Raw genomic sequence first — 19,381 nt, 5'->3', positions numbered from 1 at the left:
TTAGGATATTATATGTATTATTAACATGTAGTTAGATTAAGATATGTTTAAAATATCACACACAATTATTAAAATATAACTAACTTCATATTATATTATATACAAATTGTCATAAACATATAACTTACTATTGACATTGATGCTTTCAAATCAATCCAAATCTTCTGCTACCGATTGTCGTGTTCCTCTGTTGCGGACCAATCTAAATGCAGAAGCATTATTATATTAATAAATAAAGGTGGGTTGAAGAGAAGGGAGGGGGTATCCAGAACCCGGGTTTCATTCCAGATTTACCCTAAACAACGTTAACAGAATGTCTAGATAACGTACGGAGCGAAGCTCACTTCTATCCATGCTCCATGTAATGCGGAATGGAGAGAAACGGTAAGAAGCGAAGCGTACTTCGCTTAGGCGCCCCGTTCAACGGAATGAAGAGATGCTTTTAGATCGAAGCATACTTCACATCAAAGGTTTTTAATACCCTGACGTTCATGTAAAACCCCCAACACATTGATGAAAAGACCGTTTACCTATCATGTAAATAAACTTACTCATGTATGTAAATACAAAAATTAACAAAATTGGAATATTTTTATATTAAAAATTAAAAAATTTATGAAGAGACGCTTTTCAGTGAAGCATACTTCGCTTCATTTACTTATTTTTATATTTTAAAATTTTTATTTACGAGGAGACGTTTTGCAGCGAAGCATACTTCGCTTCCATTATTTTAATAACTTGACGTACCCTGACGTTCATGTAAAACCCCCAACACACCCATGAAAATACCGTTTACTTATCATGTAAAAATACTTATTCATGTATGTAAATACAAAAATTAACAAAAATAAAAAAAAAATTAAAAATTGATAAATTTATGAAGAGATGCTTTGCAGTGAAGCATACTTCGGTTCAATTACTTATTTTTATATAAAAAATTTAAAAATTGTATTTACGAAGAGACGCTTTACAACGAAGCATACTTCACTTCAATTAGTTTATATGTCTAGAGAATTTAGCGAAAAATACTTCGCTCATGCGCCATGTAAAAAAGAATGATTAGACGCTTTTCGAGAGAAGACTACTTTGCCCAGGTGTCATGTAAAAAGGAATGATTGTGAATCTAGCTTCGTTTATGAATTTAAAAACTCAACCTTGTGAAGCAAGCTTCGTTAATGTTATAATTTATGTGAAGTTAAAATCACTTTATGAAGGATTAAAACATATTTTTCCTGCTACAAATCACACACTTCATTTTCATAAGAAACCGTTTATATTCTCTCTCTATCTATCAGCGATCATCATTCTTTAAACGTTGAAACCCTATAGATTTCTTCTATTCTACAAGGATTGTTTGTGAAAATATCAGAAAACGAAGGAAACAACATGCAAGTGGATACTTCGGACTCCAGAGAGATCGTCTTGGTAGTTTGTAAGAGCATAAACGAAACTGTCCCCAATCTTGTATCCAACGACAACTTCGGCGATAGACCAGAGAAGTAGGTTATTTTGATTCATATTGTGTTTAATGTTTTTTGATTAATATTAAACACGTTCATTCCATTTCTTTTGTGAAATACTAATTTATGTTCTCCCACTGAAAATAATGAGTTAGAGGTTTTATATGAATAAATATGAAAGGAAGAGGAAAAGAAATACGAAGACGAAGACGAATACGAAGTCATCGACTGATGAATCAGTTTCCACTATTGCTGTCGAAGCTACTGACATTGCTACAACTACACCTGTCAATGAAGATTTACCACCACCTCCCCTAAAATCCAAAACCATTAATAAAAGGAAAGTGACATTTCTAAAAAGATCATCCCCTCATGGCCTTTTTCACATGATTCCTAAATTGAGCGTAGAACAGAAGGAAGTTGTGAAAGAAATCGGGTTTGGTTCACTTCTTACATTGGGTTCTCCAATTGCCCGGGTCATTTTTCGAAACACGTAGCCAGATGTTTCAACCCGGAGAAGAGTTCTCTGGTATTGGCCAATGGTGATGAGATCCTTATCAATGAAGACCTTGTCCAGCTCGTGATGAACCTCCCGAGAGGGCCAATGAACGTAGTTGAGTCCGCTAGGGCGGACAAGAATAAGGACCCTGATTTTTTTTTAATTTCTTAAGGGATTGGAAGACGAGATTGAGCGGGGAAGAATCAACTTCAGATCCTGAAACATGTTCTATGATACTCAAGATATTAAGTAACACAAGTGCAGACACCGATTTCAAAATCGACTTTGTTGTCTTTGTTGTCTCAAGTTTTTTATGTCTAGTTCAAAATTCACGAGCCAGGTAAACATGTATTCAAACCTATGATATATCTAATTCTATTTGTGAATACTTACACATGTATTATATTAATTCAGGTTCAAAATTCTCAAAATCCTTAATGGATGTTGATAACATAAAGAACTTGAACTGGTGCATCTTTACACTAAAACGATTGGTTCAAAGTGTAAGAAGTTGGAAATAAAAAGAAAAAAAAGATAAAAATCCATATTTTGATTGACCTCTAACCTTTTTATTGGTAAATAATTTCTCTCTTGTATATGATTTATAGATATGAAATAATTACTAACATATTTTCTATTCCTTTACTTCAGATTTGCTACCTAGATGGTGTTTTTGTGAATGGTGTACGTCAGCCTTATGAAAGGTCTTTTCCAGTCATCTCTTGCTAGGATGACAATATATTATTAGAGATTACCATGTTAGAAGCTCGCGCAAGTGGTTTTGGGCTGGGTAGGGCAAGGGCACGCCTAACAGATAAAAAACCTGAGATTCCAATTAATTTATTGGAATTACCTGAAGACGATGAGCATGTATGTTGAAAGAAGAAATTAACTCACATTTGAATATAATTTCTTGTTTTTGAGACTAATAATGTATGTTTTTTATAATCTATAGATGTTAACATCCAAAGTCTTGAAAACTTTTAAAGATACAACACAACAACTTAATTACCTATCAGGAGAGTTGGAGAAATGCAACATCGGTCCGAAGCCTATTTTTGAGGCTGGTTTCCTGAACCTAACAGAGTCTGAAGGGTTCATAAAACACTTGAAAGTGAATAATGCTGAGGTTTGTGTAAGTAGGGAAGATCCTCCAAAGGAGGCACTTGGGGACACTTTAGAGAGTGTAGGCTTGAAAATGAATAGTCCCCTGGTTGAATACCCTTGTGAGGATGCAGTTGAGCAAAATGAAGATAGTCCATCACTCTCTGTTGAATGGAATTATAAGGGTGAACGGAATGAAGAGGGTGAGGAAACTAAAGCTTTCGAAGCTTTTAAAGCTGATGAATCTTCTGAAGATGATGGGGGATGCGTCAACATTAGAGACTATTCGAAGAGAAAGATCACAAAAATTGCGGTTCACCTTCAATACCCTTACATGAAAGTCGTTGCGAAGAAGTTGGACCAAAAAATAACCAACAAAGAATAGAGATTGGCCGATTTTGTGTTTTGTGAAGACCTTGATGAAAAGTAAGTGAAGCATGCTTTTCTAAATTTGAAATATTAAAGTAGTTATGTTCTAAATGAATCTATTTTGCAAGGAGGTACTGTACGAAGGGTCTCCGAATAATTTAACCCGTAAATTATTGCAAACAATGAAAGATAAACTAGACGTTGCGAGCAAAGTGGTGGACGCTTGGGCCATACATTTGCAGTTCAAATTCAGTAGGTTTGCTAGGCATGAAAAATGAATAATTTGTTTTTCAACAATATCATATGTAAGTGCTTTGCTTGATTTTGTGCTATGTATTGTTCAATGTTAATGACTTTGATAATTTAGAGTTTATTTGCATATTAATATGAAGTTTAATTACAACTCATTTTGCCTTTTCCTTGAAGAATACATGAAGAACTTCAAAATAATAGAAGAACACCTAAAAAACGCTGATCTGGTATGTACATAACAATTCCAAGTAACGAATTTCGTTTATGCTTATATGCAATGATAACAAATAACTCATGTTTTTATTATTTTTACAGATATTCTGACCGGTCGTCCATGCGGACCATTTCTTTCTTGTATGTGTCAATATGTCTCTTTCCAAAATCGAAGAAATAGACAACGTCGGTCGTCCGCGTGATGTTAAAGTTGAGGACAAGTATACCAATTTGAGTAACCACATTAATAATTTTGTGTCTTTCTTGGAAAAACTAGGCCTAGTAAAACTAGCTGTAAAAATTAAAAAAATACGAAAACGGCGCCAAAACTGGATTGGCAAAATAGTTCTAACAAAACCGATTGTGGTATATATTTAATGAGACATATGGAAACATATAGAGGTGATATGAAGTAGTGGGATATTGACATCACTAGTGACAATGTAAGTGTTAAACATATGTTAGTCTATGACAATTTTTTATATATTTTCTTATACTTTCTCTTGTTTTTTTGAAAGTCGAAGAAGCTTTGAGTACACTGAGCAACAAATATTTATACAGAGCTCTTATGTTAGACCATAATGTCAATAAGATTAACTTAAAGAAGTCAATCAAATATATATTTTAGAGAGTTGTATGTATAAATGGAATTTTAATTAGTGTACTTTCACTTTATACACTTATAATTTTAAATGATTATATTTCACATTCTACTCTTCTTGTACCCGTATTTTTAATCGTTACTACCGGACAAAGGTATTGAAAAACATTTCTTCATGACAGTGAAAATATTTATTCCTTCATGAAGCAATTTTAACTTCACAGAAATTATAACATTAACGAAGCCAACTTCACAATGTTAAGTTTTGAATTTCATAAACGAAACTAACTTCACAAGTTCAGTATTTAAATTCATAAATGAAGCTAGCTTCACACGTACTGTTTTTAAATTCATAAACGAAGCTAACTTCACAACTTCAGTTTTTAAATTTATAAACGAAACTAGTTTCACAAGTTATGAAGCGATTTTAACTTCACATAAATGATAACATTAACGAATCTAGCTTCAAAAGGTTGGGTTTTTAATTTCATAAACAAAACTAGCTTCACAGGTTCAGTTTTTAAATTTATAAATGAAGCTAGCTTTACAAGCACTGTTTTTAACTTCACAAGTCCTTTTGCATTCGAAACTTGCCATAACTTCTATGGTGTGGGAGTCATTCACTCATGGTTTTGTCTATCAATCTTGAACCTCATTTTACATTCGAAACTTGCCATAACTTCTATGGTTGTACAATGTTTGACGTTGTTTTGTTTACCCTGCAACATGGATTTCTCAATATGACACGCATAGACGATTACATTTGGCGTGTTTAGGGAGCTGAAAGGATCATCAGCCACACACAAAGAAAACTAAACAAGCTTGTGGTTCTTTCACATTTTATTTTGTGTCCGGCTGAAGGACTACGACCTTCGGATAGGCTGCTGGAGATACTTCCTGCACTGATGGGAAATGCCCCGTGTTTGGCTGGCCTTATACTCGCTAAGACACTCCTTGGTCTCAACGACTTTGTTCCAGACCCAAATAACTATTTCCGCCGTGGATCACCTTTGGTTCTATACCTCTAATTGTTAGAAAAATTGCATTAGTTGCCCCGTCCTTAATTTCCTTACCCTTCCTTTGCAAATATACAGTTACAAATGATCGCTAGAATCGGGCTTGAGAATTATATTTCTGATATTCACCCAATTCGGTTCATTTTTCTGTGATATCTCTTTAGTCACATGATGTAAGAGATGAGGGGTTCTCCATTCATCATCGTGTTGGTCCTAGAGGATCTACATCCTACTGTATAGCTATGATATATCGACAATTTGGCCTACGGATCCCCTACCATGGAATGCACTCAATCCTCTTCCAGACTTAATGCCTATTTCTCATGATTTTTACCTTGAGTACGCATCAATAATGGAGATTTCTGTTACAGTTCAATTCCCCAATCGATGGATCAATGCTGTGAACGAAGTAGTTCAGCTATACATTCCACCCGTCATCGAACAAGAAGTCGTAGCGATGATAGGACCGAATGACGAGTCATCCTCTAATGTATCAGATTAAGGCTTAATTTATTTTTGTGAACTTCTTTTTGGTTGCTTAATATGTATAATTTATCTACACATATTTTGAAATGTTTTTGTGTTTTTTTGTACTCAAATAGGATCAATTGTTGTGAAGTTAAAATTTGAATCATTGTCGTTATGAATTATTACAATATGGATGTCATTTTCATTTAAAACTATAATGTAAAAACCCCTAATGCCTTCATGTAAAACCCCTAATGCATTCTTGTAAAAACATAGAACGAAGCTTCCTTCGCTTGATAGTTACCGTTTATAATGATTCAAGATGAATAAAAACATCTTATAGTATTTACAAAAATCCTATAAGTGAAGAGTGCTTCACTTGACTAGTATTTATAGCAATCCTATAAGTGAAGAGCGGTTCACTTCAATATGAATAAAAACATTTTATAGTAATAGAGAAAAGAAACAAAAAATATACCTTAAATCATGATTATCATTCTCGTTTATGTGGATTCCTTCTTGATAATTAAGAAGAACAGAACCGTTTGTAATGATTCAATATGAATAAAATCATCTTATAGTATTTACAGCAATCCTATAAGTGAAGAGCGCTTCACTTCACTAGTATTTACAACAATCCTATAAGTAAAGAGCGCTTCACTTCACTAGTATTTACAGCAATCCTATAAGTGAATAGCAGTTCCCTTCAATATGAATAAAAAGATCTTATAGTAATAGAGAAAAGAAACACAAAAATATTCTTTAAATTATGATTATCATTCTCGTTCATATGGATTCTTCCAGATAATTAACAAGAACACAACGAAATCAAGTATTAAAAAAACAAAAAAAATGTTATGAAAAAAACTTGAGAAGAAGATGACATTGAAAATCGTACCATTGTCACTCCCAAATTTTAATATAGGAAAATAGATTGATTATCATGAAGTATATTTTCGACGAAGAAAATTTGAAATACTGTTTCGCAGACCGGAGAGAGAGAAAATTGTACAAAGCTAGTCGGCATGGTTGCATGGCAACATTAAATTAAAATAGGTGTTAGGTGGGGTGAGGTGACTTGATAAAAATAATTTTAGATTTTAATAATTAAATGAATAACATAATTATAAATTAATATTAATCAATGTCAAGGGCTTGATCAGATAGCGAAGATTGCTTCACAATAATTGAGATTTGTAAATACTTTAGGTGCGATGGCTGCATAGATTGCTATGTATTAATCAAATATATACTTTACTTTACATTACAAGATTATTTCATGCTGGGAGATTTTATATTTGGTAATTTTCATATTAAAAACTCATTCCATTGTTCATATATTAAATGAATACTACTACAATACTAAGAATCAAAAAATGAAATATGAAATCACAAATACAGAAAACAAATTCCATTAGAAATGCAAATATTTAGTATTGTCAATAAAACAATCTACAAATTAGGTAAACAAAGGCTGCAAATCACAAGCAACAATAGATTCAAGCAAGCTTGTGTGAGGAACACCATATTCATCTAAATTTGGTGAAAAGGATCCACTACCTCAAATATCGAAATGACTTAATTAACATCGTGCCTCGTCTCATCGTATACTACTATAGTTTTGTCGTCCTCGGGCTCAACAAATGGATTATCCATTTCTTTAGTGGTACCTCCTCCAGCAATTACAAATCCTATCAGATCCTATTTGTAAGACGGGATGAAATCCCCTACAAAAATAAAAGTGTAACCGTCGAACAATTTCGGCAGCTGAAAAACAAACAAAATATTTTCAGTTATCATGGAGAATAATGAAGATATAGAAGAGGAATCAAACCAAACTTACATTGTTCAAATATCGCATTCTGCCAGCTCTTGGACCGCCCACAACCCCATGATTATCTTGCTGCACCTCGTACGGTTCCTTATCAATGTAACATTTTGATCTCATTGATGCTTTTATCCATGTATAAAAGCAATTGGTATTTAGTTTCATATATGTGAAAATGAATATTGCGTTAAGAGTTAAGACTAATAGAGTCTCACAATAAATTGTAAGGACTGATCTCCCATTCAATATTGCCTTCAATACTTTGATAGTTCGACCACATCCACCATTAGCATCGGTGGAAGCTTTGACGTGAGTTACATCATCTCGCCACCTCATTGTCACCGTGGCGCCACAAGTGTTAGCATATTGAACCATTAACTGCTGTGTAAAAACAATAATATTATCTCAGACAAACATGACAATGAAAAATTACACAATATGAACAAAATGGATATAGGTTAATAATAGTACTATATCTTCACTTGTTAATTGATTTGGGCATAAAATCCAGTCTTTGCAAAAGTGTTTTGGAAGATTGTGTTGTTGGTTGTCTGCACATAAAAAAATGTCTTTTCTAATAATACTAGGGTTTCTTGGAAATAATATACACAACCCTAACCTTATGTATGATTTCCTAAATACGAAGGGTTTTGGGTTTTCATTGAACGTGACATTTTCGGAGTAGGGTTTCCGAAATATGAACGAGATAACGACCTCATTATGGGATCATAATCCTAGGGTTTAGTGGTTTCATAATCCTAAATATGAAAAGTGAATTATTTTGGTGTACGTACCATTGTCGAGACGTCAAGATCTTCTAGTCTGGTAGACGGCGAGAGCCGGATGCGAATCGCCGTGAAAGGAGGCAGAATCTTCAAGAGAGAGAGATGAATCATATTAAGGTTTATATATATTAATTCTGTTAATACAAGCGAAGTATGCTTCACTGAAAAGCGTCTCTTCATAATTTTTTAATTTTTTTTATTACTTTTTAAATAATTTATTTCACATACATGAATGAATAAATATTTTTACATGATAGTTAAAAGGTATTTACATGGGTGTGTTGGTGGTTTTACATGAATGTATAGGCATATAACTAATTGAAATGAAGTACGCTTCTTTCGAAAAGTGTCTATTCATTTCTTTTTACATGGCACATGGGCGAAGGAGTCTTCTCTCGAAAAGCGTCTATTCATTCCTTTTGACATGGCACCTAGGCGAATGTGTCTTCTCTCGAAAAGCGTCTATTCATTCCTTTTTACATGGCACCTGGGAGAATGAGTTTTCTCTCGAAAATAGTTTATTCATTCCTTTTTACATGGCACCTAGGCGAAGAAGTCTTCGCTCGAAAATATTCTATTCAATACGTTTTACATGGCACATGGGCAAAGAAGTATGCTTCGCTACAAAGCGTCTCCTCGTAAATAAATTTTAAAAATTTTTCAAATAGAAAAATAAGTAATTGAAGCGAAGAATGCTTCACTGAAAAGCGTCTATTCATAAATTTTTAAATTTTTAATTTAAAAATATTTTTTTTTTGTTATTTTTGTATTTACATACATGAGTAAATTTTTTTACATGATAGGTAAACGGTCTTTCCATGGGTGTCTTGGGGGTTTTCCATGAACATTAGGGTATTAAAAAACTTTGAAGTGAAGTATCCGTCGATCTAAAAGCAACTCTTCATTTCGTTGAACTCATATAAATTAGAACTCGAGTTCGAGTTATTCCTAAGAGTGCTTGAATGATTTGAGTTATTTGTTTGATTAAAATTTAGTTAATTTAATCTCACATTTTATCATATAAATAAGAAATTGTGTCTTGCCTAAAATAAATCATGGGTTAAATTCCAAATAAGAACGTCATTGAACGTGTGAGTCATTTGTGTAATTAAAAATTGATTCATTTAATCATACACTATTTTACACCTTCATAATCTTGAGGTTCATTTTTTTTGGACGTTCAAGAAGGAAGTTCAAAAAATGGACAAAATATGAGGTATATGTGTTAAATTTGATACGACTAAATATTGTACAGAAACCATAATTATGTGAAAAAACGCCCATATAGAAAAAAGAAATAAATTCATATATATATATATATTATAACATAAATATCACTACTTCAAAAATTTTCTATAACTTAAAAAAAATAAAAAAAAATTGATTGTACTAAAAACAATTGATATGAAAAAAAGCATATGATAGGGTATAATGATCTTTTCTAATAGCTATGTTAACTCAATTATGTTTTCACCTAAAAATTGTTGACACCTTATTGTCATGTGTTACGATTGTATCATACAACTTTTTATTCAATGACATATCATCTCTATATTTTATCCTATAAGAAGACTCCAACAAGAAGATCCACTTTAACCATATCTTTTTAAACTTTTAACAAATTATCTTTCTGATTTTTTAGGACGCGGAGTAGAAAAAACTTTTTTTGAGGAAGTTAAACTTATTCATAGTTTCCCATTAACTGGTTTAATTATGTTTTGTAGATAATTTTATCATTTTTTCAAGAACTTCTCAAAATAATATTATGTGTATTTATGACATGCTTTATAAATTATCATTTGCATCATCCGATAAAAAAATTGAATACATAAATCTTCCATGTTCTTCTCAAGTAATACTCCTATCATTACTCACAACTCTCTTAGTGACATTCTTCGTTTTAGAATTGCACAATGTAGTTTGTGGTTTGCTTAATCATAGGGTAGCATAAACATATGATCTAAAATGTAAGTTGTAAGAAATTTAAAAAATGACCAACTTTAACTAGTAGAGACATTGGGGTGTTGTGGTACATAGTTGTCAAACTCTCAAAGAATCTCTAAATGTGACGTGCATACGCCTAATCTATTTTCCTTATTTTAAAAAATTAGGTGTCGACTCTTTAGTGGTGAGGTTAATTAAAATCGAAAAAAACTAAAGAAGGTTTATGATATATTTCCCATTAAAAATTCTAGTCTCTCACATATTCAACATGATAATAAGTTATGAAGTTGTATGAAAAGCCTTAGTTTTCAAAACTGTAATTTTTTTATCACCATAAAATTAATTTCCCTCACATTCTTTTCAAAATTTGCACAAGAGAGATCTAGAATTTTACAAATCAAACTTTTTTTGCGACCTTAAAAATTGCGCACAGTTTTAAGCATTTTTTTATTCTCTTCCTTCGACAAGAGTTGGAATTCAACCTTAATTTGACTAATCCGCAAGGATCCTATAACCATCTATATAAAGAATTTTAGATCAACTAGTCTCATTTTGTCGTTATATAAGATTATATTCAAATGTTTGACGAACATGCTACATGGGGTACGTGAACCAGTGATTTTGGATATTCATATGAATTTTATCAAGGATCGTCAAATTTTTATGCATAATTTATTGCAAATAAATGCATTGACATGGAAAACTACAAGGGAGATAATATGGATTTATTATAGAAAAATATATGATCCCGTTAATTGAGATTTTTTATTTGATGTCTTGAGTAGAATGAAAATGGGGAATAAATGGATCGGTTGTATTAGATTATGCATCTCGACGTTCAAGATCTCTAAGATTGTGAATGGAAGTCCTAAAAGGTTTTTTTTTAAGTTTAAGGGGTATTAGACAAGGTGACCCATTGTGTCCAATCTTGTTCGTCATTGTCATGGAAGAACATTTTAAAGTGTTGAAGTTTGGAGAACAAGCTGGTCCATTAGAGGAGTGGATTAAGGGACAAAATTATCTCATTTTCCCATTACTCTTCGATGGTGTTACATTGTGCATGTTACATACCACACATAGAAATAGAAAGCATCTGCGTGATATTCAATAGTTTTTCGAAGCATACTTTGAACTAGGGTCAACATCGATAAGTCTAATATTTATTCACGGACCCTTTTTTCTATTAGGAGGACAACATATTTGGAAAGTATTTTGGGCTTTAGAATTGGTACAATTTTGTCTAGTTATCTTGGAATGCCTCTCAGTGCTAAAACCTACTATAAAGCCTCTTGAAACCCAATTATCTATAAAATGGAGATGTTGTTACTTATCTCGAAGAGTAAGATGATTTTAAAAGGGGTTTCTTAGTCCTAATCAATAGTGCATTGACCTGTATACCCACTTTTATGATGTGTTTGTTTCTTATTTCCATGTGTGTGGCCATGAAGATGGGAAAAATTATGTGCAAATTTCTTTAAGGATCCTCCGAGTCCTCCTTTTGTCATTTGATTAGTTGTATAAAGTGTAGATATTTAGATTTATTTAACAAATCTCCCTTCTAAAAATGGTGCAATTGATTCTCTTCGAAGCCACACTATTTGTGGACTGATATGATCATATATAAGTATAGAAACAATGATCTAGATGGTTCAACAAAGCTAGTCCTCGACCAACATGTTGTAGTTTTTAGAGAGACATCTCTACTACGTAGAAGTCTTTTCGTGGGCAGTGCATATTCTCAGTAGGTGACGACTCTGTAGGTGACAACTCATCGATTAAGAACATATTCGATCAACACTTGAATAGTTTTGTGAGTAGAATCAGATATAAGAGAAGACTTAATGATATAGAGGTAACTTTACATGAAAGTATGTTGCTCTTAATGGGGCGCAATGTTGTGATTTTTTCTTCGCGTGATATCTTACTTGGGCAAGATATGGTTTCTTTTAAGATTGCCCATTGTTACACATTATTTGAGAAAATTACCCTATATGACTTCCTATGGGACAAATGTGGATTCTAATTTTCCTTCAAAAATATCATAATTTGGATTGAGTGTCATTAATGAAGGAATCTTGGCGAATTAGAAATGATGTATTTACAGAAAATAATAATACTAATTATGCATATATAAGGTATAATCAAAATATCCTAATGTTATTATCATAATATCTAATCTTAATAATAGTGTGATAATATTGTTAAAATATATAATAAATATTTTAATAACAAAAATATATTACTATCTCTAATAATAAATAAATCAATGTTAAAATTATATCACTGTTGGAATTTAAATTGTGACATAACAAGTGAAATTTTCTTTAGGTACTGATATATTAAATATTTTGACTCATTTCCATCGATAACTTAGTTTAAGGATAATATTTTTTATAGTTTTTTTATACAAACATATTATTAAAAATGTTGTTATATCAAATGAATAAAAGTTGTCAAGAAACACAATAAATTAACATAAACAGGAAAATGTGGTGCACTATTATTTGTGGGTAATGTAACTATCAAATTATGGATCAAATTTAGGGGTGGGTCAGTACAGTATACCTTAATATTTTTTACATACCTTATACCTTACCTAAAATTTCGGTATGCAAAAAATGCATACCTTTACCTTACCTTGATTTCGGTATATCTTGTTTCGATATACCTTAATTTCGGTATACAAAAAATTTATACCTTTACCTTACCTTAATTTTGGTATACCTTATTTTCGGTACGGTATCGGTATTATACCTTTAATACCTAAAAAATATATTAATTTTTAAAAAAATTAATCCAATCGGTAAGGTAGAGATTGCATAAATTGAATAATATTTCAGTATAATTATATTTTGATATTATTCAAAAAATTATATTTCTATAATTAAATTAATTTCAAATATATTTAATTATTTCCTTATAAGTAATATATATATTTTTATATACATTAACTTATAAATACTATTTTGGTATTTCGGTATATCTCGATATACCAAAATTTTAAAAATCTCATACATTAACCGTACCAATAATTATGGTATCGATATCATACCTTACCTTTTTTCGGTATACCTTAAAAGTCGATATTTTCGATATATTACAGTACGGTAATTTCGATATACATTTAATATCGGTAATTTTCCCACCCCTAATCAAATTATGAGAATTTGATCATATTTAGTTATGTACATTTATTTTTTATCCAATTTCTACAATATTTTATACGAGTTTCTAGAATTTTTTCGTACTATTTGGTTAAACGTTAATTTGAATATCTCCTTCACTCTCACAAAATATAGATATAACATTAAATAGCTTAAAATGTTAAAATAAAGAAAAACTTGATGTAATGATTATTTTTTTAATGCCACAAAAAAAACATGTAAACTCTTTACTAATATTATGTGAATAAAGTGAGTCATATCTAATATAATGGAGGATATTTTTTAAGGGTTCAATTAAGTTAGATGCCTTTTTCAATTAATAATTACAAAACAAATGATTATTGGGTGGTTTATGCCCCTACCATTCCTCATGTGACTCTCATCCTCGATTAGTTTAATACAAACTAAATCTCTAAAGTATGTAATTGTTGCGTGAAATCTGTAAATCATGACAGTTTCTACTCTTTCAACCCAAACCAAACGTGTTGCTCTTCATTCAGCGTATCTTCACTCCTCGATACACTCACTCATACTCAGGGCCGATACTTAGAATTTGAGGCCCAAATATAAATTTAAATTTTAGGGCCACTAAAATAGTAATTTTTTTAAAATTTTAATAATATAAGATGAGATTTAAAGGTTAATATATTATAATTAGAAATAATAGATTAAAAACGAGATAAAAAAAAGTTATATATATATATATGTGTATATATTGTATAATAAATATTTAATATTAAATGAGAAAAAAAAAGGAAAAAAACAACATTAATAATATATTACTATTAAATATTAAAAAATGGGGATCCTATTTAGGTGGGGCCCTATGAAATTGCATAGGTTGCCTTGCCCTATGTTGGCCTTGTTCATTCATACTTAGGAGGCATGCAACAAACATGTTCGGTAAATTTTGATATGCAAAAGTTTGGACGAACAATCACAGAGATCTTAAATCTGATCCTAGAGAGAACACAAAGTCAAGGAATTCCCTAACTATTATAAGACAAACTGATAATTTTTTTCAATCTATCATAAAATATATTAAGTTAAATGAAAAACATAACCATTTTCTTTTAGAGATCTACCCATTGGTGGAACCATCAACAAATATAAAAATCTATAAATCTGGATAATTTACACCAATGAATAGGATCGTGGGACAAGGAATTACCTCACTAGAAATTTGTAATTTTCACGAATAACATTTTTCAAGATTTTTTGTGAGTTTAATAACACTTTTAAACAAGCCTTTGTTATAGGAAACATTAACTTTCCAATTATGTGTCATAGAGGATGAATGTCCAACCAACCAATGTAGCAACCAAATTTTAGAGATCTAACCCATTGGAGGGAACCAACCTTCAACAAATAATAAATAGGTAAGATGTAGACCTCCACGAGAAAGAGAAATATCCTTTAATTAGTTCTTAGCCGCCAAAGAAGACTAATAAAAATCCATCATACTTAAACATTTTCTCATTATCAATGGTAATTAGTTCATTTAAAAGAGGAGTTATTTTTTGTTAGAATGATGATAAATATGTTGAAGATCATTTTCAATTAGATTAAAAATGATAAAAATCCAAAAGAACACAAAAGATTTAAATCTCAAATACATTGAACAAGGCTGTCAACTTTTGCAAATATGTAGATAGCTACTTATCTCTAGACCGATTTATTTGAAAATGAATTTATTGTAGATATTGTCAAAGATTTCCAAGAGTTGTTTATTTATATTAATGATTCTATCGATAATAGACTACTCAAAGATAATATATACAAACATGTATTGTAATGTAGTATTTTGGGGGAATATGTTATGAACCCTTGACATAAATTTAAATCAGATAACTAAACTAGCAACATATTTGAACCCTTAACATAAATTTATAATCATGATTTTTTTTTGTTGATCACAAATATATGTGATTTTGTTTTAGGTTGATTGAGTTTATTTTGGAATATTTATTATTAACATTCATTTCATATACAATAAACAATTTTTCTAATTAGTTTAATATTTTATTGTGATATTTTCAATTTAATAGATCAATGAAGTGTGATTCATCATTTAAAGAAAAAATTACACAATTGTCTTAATTTCAATATAATTTTACATTTTCAGGTTTCATAAATAAGAGTTCCAAACTAACCTGAGTACAGAGTTAAAACTATATTTTCTGTTTGAACCATAAATATAATTATCGGTAGAGTGAAATAATATTAATACATCCTTGACAAACAAAGTTAACATAGAGAACTGAACAAAAAAATGAAGCATTTTCACATAAGCTGAGAAAAATATTATAATAATATAAAAGATAAGATGAAGAAAAGTTCTTGTAATTACAAATGTCCTTTCTACACCATAACATTAGGAACCTATCATGCCTCATATGGCTTCTCAAAGTCTCACCCTCAATTAGTCCATCTCAAACTCCATGTAGTGCAAATCATTCGATAAATATCTACGCATTTTGTCTCAAGTCAATAATGTTGTTATTCAATCAAAATGTCTTCATTCATCGACACACTCACTTATAATTAAGACTTTTATTTAAATTGGGAACACAAGTTCAGACATGTTATTATCATGAAGTGAAAATGTAATAATCTCATATTTGATAGAAAAATTAAGTAGATTAATTTTGGAACCGGCCACACATTACAATTTTTGAATATTTATTCTAAATAATCAAAAAGGGAGAAATTGATAGAAAAATTAATTAAGTTAATTTTTGGAACCGGCCACACGAACTAAACAGGTATTGACCTTCATGTGCAGGTACAGATCAAAACCGTATGAACCGGTTAGCGTATCAAAACCGGTTGCTACTATACTTCAAAGAAACCTGTTTCAAGTGATCAAGCTAAAGATCAGAGAAACCGGTTTTCACTTTCTCAAGCGACCGGTTAGCCAAGACAGAAACTTTCATTCCAACCGGATCATATTACACAAGACACAAAAACTGGATGGTTCAGAACAAAAGTCAGAAGATTCAAACTTCAAGAGTGACGTACCATGACGGAAGAAACGTGTCTTGAAAGAATAAAAGAAGATCGGATCCGATCAGAAGCATGTGAGGAAAGCAATGATGCTTTATTGATCCGAAGTTGACAACCGGAGGTACATGCCCAACACGTGTCCAAATCTGAAAACCGGCTTCATCATCTTCTGCTCAGAGCTGCCTGCATGACTGCCAAGTGTTAAGGAAAATGAAGCGTGTAAGCAACCTTTCTGCAGCAGGCGTGATGATGATCGACCAATCCGCAGGAGAGAGGAGAAAGTAACCGTTGGAGACTTTCAGCTATAAAAGGAAGATCAAATGTCCTCATTTAATGCAAGTTACGAACACAGTTGAAAAGTCACGGATTACGAAAAGCATTAAGTTCTAGAGAGATAAACTGTTTTATTCCAAAACCGGTGTGTCTAAAACCGGAAGCTTTCTGTGTGTGTCTGTGTTGAGTTGTTGTATTACATCAAAGTGTGAGTTTGGTGTAACCGGCGAGTAGCGAAGTTGGGCTCGACCGGCAGTATTGTTGTAACTCTAAAGAGTTAGTGGAGATCCATCTCATAACCTGAGAAGAAGGGGTGACGTAGGAGGGTTTGCTCCGAACATCCATAAACAAATCCTTGTCTCGTGTTCTTTCCTTTACTTTTATTACTTAGCCTAACCTCAAACTAATCATACTCCTAAAACCGGTCACTCACATCCATAAAACCGACTCCTCCTAAAGCATCATCTAAAGTCGCAAACGTTGCTTCAACCTGAAACAGACATTTCCGCCCTTGAACCCGGTTCAAGAGTCTGTGACAGTTTGTGCAGTGCTGAGAACGGTTTTAGTCTTTAACCGGACTATCACCAAAGTGTTGTGTGTGTTGTAAGCGGCCACCCTTCCTGAAACCGGAAACACCCCGGTCCTCCAAGGGCGTCCCCGATCCTAACAAGTGGTATCAGAGCGAGGTTCTTAGCACTCAAGCAACCGAAGAAGATGGGAAGCATGACCCACAGCGACAAGCCGCCAATGCTAAACAGCGAAGCGTTTATTAGTTGGAAGAGGGACCGATCAAGATCAACAAGGAGGAAAACCAATGGACGAGTGAAGATCGAAGACTAAGTAACCTGGACAACCATTGCATGAGGCACATCTATAAGGCTATAGATAATAACACTTTGAATAAAATATCAGAGTGTGAAAATGCAAAGGAAGCCTGGGAAACGATCATTCAGATCCACGAGGGAAACGAAAGAACCAAGGAGAACAAAATCTTGGTGGCTACACAAAAATATGAAAATATACGGATGAAACCGGGGGAAAACATGAAGGAATTCAGCAACCGGTTCACCAGTGTAGTCAACGAGCTTCAAACACTCGGAAAGAAATATGACAACCGAGAAGTGATCATCAAAGTTCTAAGATCTTTGCCAAGCACGTGGGATATCAAGACCATGGTGATGAGGGAATCAAACACCCTTGGGCAGATGAAGTTGCATGATGTGTTCGAGGACTTGAAAGCCTACGAGTTCGAGATCAAGTCTCGGATCGAAGATGAAGCATCCACATCAACCGCAACTAGAACTCTGGTTACATCGGTGGAACCGGCGGTCCAAGTATCAACCGCACCGGCTCCAGTCAAAAACACCGATCAAATTAACGAAGATGTGATGGCGATGCTAGCTCAGAAATTCGGGAAATTCATGAAGAAGAGCCAGCCACCATCTAATAATGACTTTAATTATAACTATGTAGATAAATCAAACAAGAGATGTTATAACTGTGATGGTTTTGGAAATTTCAGGTCAGAGTGTACAAAACCAAGAAGAGACGATAGAAAACCGGAAGGAAATTATCAAGGAAATAATTATCAAGGGAATAACTATCAAGGCAACCTGTATCAGGGAAACAACTACCAAGGGAACAACTATCGGGGAAACAACAACAACCAACGAAACGACTACCGAAGAAACGATGATCAACATGCTGATGAAGAAAAGGAGATTCAAAAGGCGCTCGTTGCATCTGATGGTGGAAGCGAGTGGGCATACTCCGATAATGAAGATGGTGAAGAGAAAGTGACCTGCTTCATGGCAAACGACGAAGAGGTATTCGATTTTTCTTCTGATGAGTTTACTAAAGAAGATCTAGTTTCTGCACTCAACCAAATGGTTGCTGAGTTCAGAAACATATCTGCTTACATACCAAATCCAATAGTACCTAAAACCGAACGAATAAATAAATATGATAACACATGTGAAATCGAAATGTATGAACCGGATGAACTATTCTCCGATAATGAGAAGACAGTTCAACCGGTAACTGAAACCGATGAACGAGCAATGTACGTCACGGCTGCGTGGGAGAGATCACGTCAAGCAGTGAAACAAATGTATAACTACAAAAGACACCCGAAGTGTAGGTATGGTATCGGTTATGAACCAAATAAACAAAATGAAACAAAACAACCTAACGGGATGAAACTCACGAAAAATAATCTTCCATTTATAAAGTTTGTCAAGAGTTCACAAACCGAAAATGACCTAAAACCGGAAGAAACGCTTAAATATGTAAGTCCTAACGAATCTGAAAAATGACTTCATCCTGAGAGAAGGAAAGTCAACCGGAAACCAAGTAAACCTAATAAAACCCGACATCAAAGAAGTCCGTCACCACACAAG

This window comes from Impatiens glandulifera, chromosome 9 (genome assembly GCF_907164915.1).
Source record: "Impatiens glandulifera chromosome 9, dImpGla2.1, whole genome shotgun sequence".
Lineage (NCBI taxonomy): Eukaryota > Viridiplantae > Streptophyta > Magnoliopsida > Ericales > Balsaminaceae > Impatiens > Impatiens glandulifera.
Note: the sequence above shows the minus strand (reverse complement) of the source record.